Below are 9,062 nucleotides of genomic sequence, written 5' to 3' on the forward strand. Positions count from 1 at the left end.
TACAGTCAGCTGCCACAGGGAAGCAGCTGTGCTGCCTTGAAGAGCCACTGATTGTAGGAGGCTGAATGAAAGGCCATTTAGTTGGGGTCTGAGAGAAGGAGATAGAAGAGGGGTGGGAGCTGGAGCTGTTGAAAGCATTGGCTGTTTGGGGAGGAAACCTCTGTAAGAATTTTTCCTGGAGATCCCCCCAGTATCATCCCATGGGAAGGAGCAGGAGGATCAATACAGGAGTCAAGACTTGCCCTGTTCCCCAGAAAAGGCTACCTGGCCACACCCAAACCCGTGTCTCCATCCTGTGTTTTAGCATCCAGTGCCCAGTAGAACACTTCCCCATTCCCCTCAGCCCCCTTGTAATGCGACTTCATTATAACCATTCTCTCAGGGACTCTCATTGGCCATATGAGGGAATGGCTTAGCAAAAAAGTTAATACAGCCTGGGCCTATATCAGTTTTTCAGAGGATACCCCCTAGGAATGAAGGAGAGATGATATGCATCTTACCCTGGTGCTGGGCTACCCACTCCTTTGCCCAGTCCTTCCAGGATCCTCCACAAACAATGCATGATGGGGCTTCTATAGGGAAAGGAAGGGAAACATTGACACAGAGATGGCTGAATCTCCCTAGAGAGAGCCACACAGGGAAGACGCCCTCACACATGGATCGGAGTGGCATGAACTGGGTTCATATTGGTCTGAAAACCAGTGTGAGAGGAGAATAAGGTCTAAAATAAGTTATTACAGACTTTAACAGAAACATTTATCAAAATATTGGAATAAATTATTTGGTTAAAACAAAATACCATGCACACTCACTGTTACAATATGAAAACAAAATATGTGTATAGATAATAAGATAAAATAGTAATCTCATTCCAATGGACTAAATTTCCTTTCCTTTCCTTATTATTAATAGATCCATTCTTTTATAACAGAAATCTTATAAAACTTGTTTACAGCTTAAATAAACTTATTATGTACACAAATACACAATTATGAATTGGCCTTTGGAAGTCCCTAAAGCTGTATTAACAAGATATGCTACCAGTTGCTTTCTTCAGCTTGTAGTATTGATCACATGTTGTGGTTGATGCTTTTCTATTCTTCGTCTTCCGTATCAGTTAAAGTCTTTCATTACCGTATGTTTAGGTCCAAACTTCTGTTTTTCTTACATTTAGATATGTAACCTGTTTTACTTCTTATATCAAAACTCTCTGTTATTAATCTTTTTTCTTTTTTCCTTGAAGTTTAATTGTGGCTATAGTTGAAAGGGTTTCTCTCCCCTTACTTTAAGAACTTTTTTTTTTTTTTTAATACTATCAGGTTTGGTGGCTGGGAATGACCTTGTTCCAGCATATGCCAAAAAGTTCCACCAGATTTCTAAGTAACGATCTTTGTATCTTCTCCCTTGTAGAGCCCTGACTGATGAGTACCAGAATTCCCCACGCTTTTTGATACCAGTCAGTAGTTTCAGGACAGTAACTCCTCTTCCATCATCTTGCTATAGTACTTCTAGTGGCAACTAGGAGATGAGTGATCAGTTATTTCTGGCTTTTATAAGATGCAGAGTTTTCAGGACAACTTAATAAAAATACTTGAGCTATCTGACAGCTGACATCCTGATTTCCCATATGATTTTCCAAAATGTTTTAATTGTTGACCTCTTCCACCATATATGGAGAAATCATCCTATTTTGTTACATTCTCTTTAGCATTTGCTCTATCCCTGTACCATAAATATGTTTAATTTTAAGGGGAGTGAGAAAATTGATAAATTTAATGTAATTTTCTTTTAATAATGTGTTTATTGAGGAGTGGGGAACAGTGCCCCATATATTTGCCCATTCCTCGATTTTGGTGTCTTTGCCTATGTCAACTTTCTATCGTTTCATGAACATGGTTATTTGCTGTAAATTACAGTGATTACTTTGTATAGAATGGAAAGTAAGCCTTTGTGTTTCATGGATGTGGAGTCGTTTTTCAAATTCTGTCAATCGATGGACAAAATTCTAATGGATTTCCCTGTCTGATATTAAAGAATTATTTCATATGTCTCAAAGCCATGAAGAGGGATATTTTATATCTCCCTAGTCCAACTACATTATCAACTATAACTGAATCAACTTGGATAATCTCCAAGAGTTCTCAACCATCAACTTTAACGCTCTGGTTTACAGAAGGTTAATTGTTATATTGAAAAATCTATTGTATTTCTGTTGGTTCTTTGCTTAACTGCAAACACCTTCTTGTACCAGTAAATCAGTGGGCATAGAATCTCAGAAAGAATATAATTCTGATCAATGTAAGAATGAACACAGAATGCGAACTGTGGACCAGTATTGAAATGATGCACTCAGTCTTAGGGCTGCATGACTTTTTTAAAAACCCTTCTGGTTGGTTGCCTTATCAGTCTGGAATTAAATTTTGAAAGTGAAGCAAGCAAGTATTTTAACAAGATCATGATATCAGTCTCCATTCTGAAAAGCTGCCTAGTGTTTCCTTTTTTAATAGAAACAATGTCTAATTAATTTCTAATGTTTCTTTTTAAAATCCACTATTCATTTTGATCATTTCAGGATACTTTGGGACAGAACAAATAATAAAGAATATTAAAATATGTATATTTTTTCTTTCTTAGACATTTAAAACAAGAGAATTCAGATATTTTGATTATGGCAGTGAGGAGAATGAAGTTAAATCCAACCAGGTAAGAAAAATCTGTGATCTCTTAAAAGTAAAAATAAACAGAGTACTACAGCAAGAATATTTCTAGTGAGGGAATAAAGTGAATTGGTATATTAGCTGCATGGAGAGCTGGATTCCTGTCTGATTGTAGTGGAAATATCATCTTAGTTGATTTATTTGAATTATTCAATACTCTGCTCAAAATATTTTCACCACTGCAAATTCTTTGGTGTTTGTCCACTGTCCCTGTCCAGCTGTTGTTTTTCTATTGACTTTCCAGTGAAATCCATGAAATTTAATAATGTTCTAGCTACATCTAACAATGAAATAGTTGCCTTCTTTCTGGATGCACCCAGAACTTCAGGCAGATATCAAGCCACAGATGAATATTTTGTGTTTAAAACTTACTACCTCACAGGCTTTCACTTTTAAAGGTGTTTAATTTGTTTTCCAGATTGAAGCCCCCTTGTATAGGTTAGAAAATATGAAAGTTCCAACTGCACTGTGGTATGGTGGCGAGGACTGGCTTGAGGACCTGGAGGATATAATAATATTACTCTCACAAATCTACAGTATGAAAAGTATATTCCTGATTGGGCCCATTTTGATTTCATTTGAGGTCTCGATGCTCCTGAGCGAGTATACAGTGAAATCATTGATCTGATGAAGTAACATCCATAGAATTGCATATTAGTATGGTAGAATTAAGCAGGATTTAGAAGGATTCCTATGAAATAAGCATTGTTTCTGAACTAATTGTAGGGTTAACAAAGGTGTTTGCTATGATTCCTTGGATTTGCACTACTTGTCATTACCATATTGTCTATCCTGCAGGAAATTCGAGGACCTCCTCAAGGATCTGAATTTGATTTCTTAGAGGAGAGAGATTTTTATGGCTTCAAATTTATCCCATGCCTAGAAATGTGTTGAACAATGAAAATGAAAATCCTAAAAATTTTAATATTTCAATGTGAAGGTGGAAATTTCACTTTTTGTGACAGTTGTGAAAATTCACACTAAATAATATAGCGGGATTCATTTTCCTCACGTAAGTGACTGATTCAAATAACATTAGCCTCAGCCATACAAAATTTCATGTGTTTGTTTGAATGTTTTCAACAAGAAAAGGTAATTTCATAAAGTGATATTCGGGGGGCACAAAACCAAAAAAACTGCTAAGGTTTTGGTGGAAAAAAATCATGATTGTTTCAGGACACAATTTGAGGCCTATTTGTTTCTCTTAGCTTTAAGGGATTGGGAAGATTTTGGCGGGAGATGATAATGCTCATAAATGTTTTTGGCTTCAAGGTTATGTATGTATGCTTATTGCTAAAAGGAGAGTCCCGGAGTTGTTTGTAACTGTATTTTTTAAATATGTCAAGGAGAATCCAGAGAAAAGGATGGAAGTGTATGAAATGAGTGTATAAATAAAAATAAATCAAATTAAACCAATACACCTTGCATAGCTGTATGTGTTACTTATTGGGTTTTACCACTTTGCGTGCTTCACTCATTCATTAAATAACTAGAAATTAGAAAGGCCAAAATGGAGAAAACAGCAAAGGGTGGGGAAAAAAAAACCCAAGAGATTCTTTAACTACATCGGAAGCAGGAAGCCTGTGAAAGGTTATTCCACATCTTGCCACTGTGAGGTTCTTATGCCATCCTCTGAAGCTGCTGGTTTTGGCCACTATTGGAGATGAGGACACTGAGCTAGCTATTCCTTGCATTGGATCTGGCAGGGCAATTCCAAAGTTTTCACTGATAAATGGTGCCATTTAGACACAGGCCAACATTGGGGGTGATTGCACCTCCTCAAGGGGAGCTCAGGAAGGCACAGTCCCCTCCCCAAGTTTCCTGGAATGAAGGGGGATCCTTCTTTCTATTGTGGGAGGTGGAATTGGCCTCACCTCTACCTCACAACTTTGGGGTCAGTGTATACCCCTCAGGCTCGATAGGGGAGTAGTCCCTGTGATCAGGGAGCTCAGAGACTGAGTTGTAGAGGTCTCCTTGTATTCTCCTCAAGCACCCATGTGAAGGCCACATCAATCTGGCCCTATATTATCACATCACTACCAGCCCCAATCCTGCAAATCCCTTATTATGCTAAAGACTTAATCTCTCAGTGCCTCAATTCCCCACTGGTAAAATGGGAATACAAATGCTTCCTGTCTCGTCCCCCTTCTCAGTCTTTATTCCTACAGTTTAACTCTGTGTGATGTTTTCAGACTAGTTTATTCACTGAAGAATGCTGGTTTGATTAACTTGAAACTATTCGCAAATTTGACACAAATCTCCTGAATAGTTTTGGCCAAAAGAATTTTTTTGGGTTAGATTTAGAAGCTATTCACAAAAGGGGGGTAACGGCGTGGTGGTGTGCTGCCTGCAGCCTGGTGGTTAAGGTACTTATAGGAGAGGCTGGTTTTAATCCCCACTTTGGATTAGAGAGTTGAATCCAGGTATCTCCCTGCCCAGGTGAGTGCCCTAACTACTGGGCTAGAGGATATCTGTCAGTGCAGCTCTCTGTCTCTCCTGTAGAAGTGCTTCACTTTGTATGAAATTCTTGAATACTCATTGGGCCAGAGAGAGAATGAAAATGACTCTACTTTCAGAGATGGGATGCCATCTCTTATGCATTTCTGCAGTGATTCAGTATCAGCCTAAGGGATCGGGAGGGCATTAGGGGGCTGGAGCACATGACTTATGAGGAGAGGCTGAGGGAACTGGGCTTGTTCACTCTGCAGAAGAGAAGGGAGGGATTTGATAGCAGCCTTCAACTACCTGAAGGTGGGTTCCAAAGAGGATGGAGCTAAGCTGTTCTCAGTGGTGGTAGATGACAGAACAAGAAGCAATGGTCTCAAGTTGCCGTGGGAGAGGTCTAGTTTGGATGTTAGGAAACACTATTTCACTAGAAGGAAGGTGAAGCACTGGAATGGGTTACCTAGGAAGGTGGAATCTCCATCCTTAGAGGTTTTTAAGGCCTGGCTTGACAAAGCCCTGGCTGTGATGATTTAGTTGGGGTTGGTCCTGCTTTGAGCAGGGGGTTGGACTAGAATACTAGATGACCTGCTGAGGTCTCTTCCAACCGTAATCTTCTATGATCAATTATTCAGTCACTTATGCATGTACTTAACTTTAAGGCTACTGTATTACATGTTGGCTGGATACAAACTAGTTTAAATTTAATTTTCTCTTGTCATGTTCCACAAAGCAATCGCTGATCTGTGTGCAGTGCCCAAGTTGTAAAGGGTGCTAAGATGTGTCTCATCCCATATAAAATGTTACTTGCATCATGTAACATAATGTAATCACTGTAATCTGTGTCTGTAATCACCACAGTCATTGACCTAAACCAACAGCACAAACATGAAGACTTAGCTATGAAGCTTTTAGTCAGATCCTTGTCCAACTCAGTTAGTTGCCGCTGTGCCTGGGAGCTGGTAAGGGCTTTTTCTGTGGCATGGCTAAACCACAAGTAAATACACAAACTTAAAATGGACTTTGCATGGGCCTTTTGTATGAGTAAATCTTAGCTCACTCCAGTGTCTATGTTAAGCAAATATAAAAGGGGGCAAGAGCAGGGCCAAAGCGAATCTGTGGTGTTTATTAGTTTCAGAAAACATTTCATGGTACGCCCCCCGTTCTAGCCATTAACAAGCCAAACACTTCTATGCTTAAACTGCATGTTTTAAAAAAGAATGATTTTATTGCACACACTAGCATATCAACAAATGTCAAAGCACTGGGCACATATTCAGCAGGAGTGGTGTTTTCTGCCAGTTACCCTATTGCCTTCCGTGGCACTGCATCGCTGTAAATGAGTGCAGAATTTGGCCCACACAGTGGTCTACTTGCAGGAAGGAATATCATAGGATTAACAATCAGTACCCGTTTCCCAGTTATGTTCACTCAAAATATAATGTTGACCTCAAGCTAGATTTATTCTTCTTCGGTTTAATCAGCTTAATCAATATGTATTATTGTAGAATGACGAACAAATCTATGAATATGATAAGGAAATAATATATGCAGTCAGCAAAGTACAATCTATTTTATCTAATTTATTAAATTCTTCACAATCTTTGCATGATTATAATTTTTGGGGACATCATATCCCAATCTGGTGTTTTAGAGGAGAGATTACTGAATAGCCCCTCTATAAATACAGTGGATGAAGTTAATAGCAAGCCAGAGATTAACTACTTTTGGTTAATAGCAATGTTATGCCAGGAGCCGAGTCCATCCCATTGACATTAATGTTAATGAGATTTGGATATTGGCAACAGCCATGCTGCTTATCAACAACTTTTCACCTCTCCCTGCTGGTCCTGCCCTGGTATTGGTTGCCTGGGCTTAGCACATCCCAGCACTTTCTTCCCTGGCTTCAGCCTCACAAACCTACCTCTCTCTGGGGACCCACTGCCCAAATAGTAGGTAATGGACTGGGGCACCTGCATCTCCACCCAGCAGAGAAGCCCCTGCTGGAATCCCGGCAGTATAGGTTGAGAGGGGAGGTTTCAGACAGGGCAGGAATGTGGAAGGGCATGGGGTTTTCCATGGAAATCTCAGGGAAAACTTTCTAACTGTGAGAACAGTAGGACAGTGGAACAGACTGCCTAGGGAGGTCATGGAAGCTCCTTCACTGGAGGTTTTCAAAAGGAGGCTGGATAGCCACCGGTCTTGGGTGGTCTAGACACAACAAATCCTGCATCTTGGCAGGAAGTTAGATTAGATAACCCCTTATTGTCCCTTCTAACCCTATGGGTCTATTCTAAATATTGGCATTAAATATCACTCCTACCTCCATTGCTCAGAAATGCTCCTGAAGTGCTCTCAATCCTCTGAGGATGGTTAAGAAGAAGGGGTGGGGGGGACCATACAATTACTTTACACTTCAGCTATTAGGACCCAATGACAGCAACATCAATGTTGATGCCTAAAGAAGCTGGTGAGAACATAGGGAAGCACACCTGACACTCCAAAAAAATGCTTTGGAGCCATTTAGAGGGCAATTTAAACTGATCAAGGAAGACCTGTAGACCATTATCATAGACATCAGATGATATTTAATCAAAACAGGTGGTGGCTAAGAAGGGGGATTAGTAATGCTGTGCAGGGAGCTTATAGTAACACAGAGACAAGAAAAATAATTTGTCAACATTTACAAACCAGAATTTAGGTACTTAAATCTGTATTTAGGAACCTCAATAAGTGGCCTGTTTTGCAAAGATGCCAACATCCAGCAGCTCTCATCAAGGCCCTTCCTGGGAATAAGTTTTGAGAAGATTGCGGTGAGATAATTCTATAATATCTGAATACTTCATGCTTCTGTGTCCACAATGAATCTGGGTTCAGACCTGCGTATGATACGGACATTGCACTAGTTCTGTTGGTTAATGTTGTGCTAATGATGGATGAAAGTCAGGTGGCCACTTTGATTTTGTCAGACTGATCAGCTAATATTTGGAACCGTTAACACTATGATATTTGTCGAGTCATTAGCCTCTGTGATAGTTTTCATTTTGCTCCTCCTTTCAGCAATAAGGGAGGAGCAAATAGGTTATTTATCCTCTAAAAAGAAATATTGGATTGATCGCTTGAGAAGTTTGTGATTTTTGTCCCCCTTATGTGAGAAATTGTGGACCTTTGTCTCTGGAGATATCTGAAGAGAGCAGGAGTCACCCACGAGTGGCTTGACTTCTTCCAAGCAGAGAGATCCCAGAGGGTAGTACTGAATGATTACAGTTTTGCTATGGGGGCTCTGTCTTTCTGTAAGACTATAGCTTGCTCCGATGCACATTCAATGGAGAATGTAAAATGGAGATAAAACATTTTATTATTGATTCTAATACCACACTTATACATGTGCAGAAGTATGATTCTGTTTTTTGAAACCTGAAAATATCTGTAGTGAAGAGTTTGTGGGCTAAATTTTGCTCTCATTTATTTTTTGGCAAAAAACATACTCTACTAGATACACATACTGCTTTGACAATTGCTGATATCCTCACTTATTGAATAAATAATTCTTTTGAAAAAAGTCCATATTAGACATAAAATAATTAGGTGCATTAATGACTGGAACTGCACACATACCATGAAACATTTTCTGTAAATAATGCTACCATGAATATGATTTTGCCCTGCTCAGCTTTGGCCCTTTTTTGAATTTGTTTAATACAGACATTGGCATGATCCAGTTGTAGTCATGATCGTGGAAAGTACATTTTAGTTTAGATATGCAAATATTTGTTCTTGGTTTATTTTATATATGTTGGGATTTTTGTCAACATAACAGTGGGAATAGATTTACAAAAGCCCGGATCAGATCTTTGGCAAAGAAGTAGTCGAATGAACTAGATAAGAAGCTAACCAAATCTT

Source organism: Eretmochelys imbricata, chromosome 7 (assembly GCF_965152235.1).
Source record: "Eretmochelys imbricata isolate rEreImb1 chromosome 7, rEreImb1.hap1, whole genome shotgun sequence".
NCBI lineage: Eukaryota > Metazoa > Chordata > Testudines > Cheloniidae > Eretmochelys > Eretmochelys imbricata.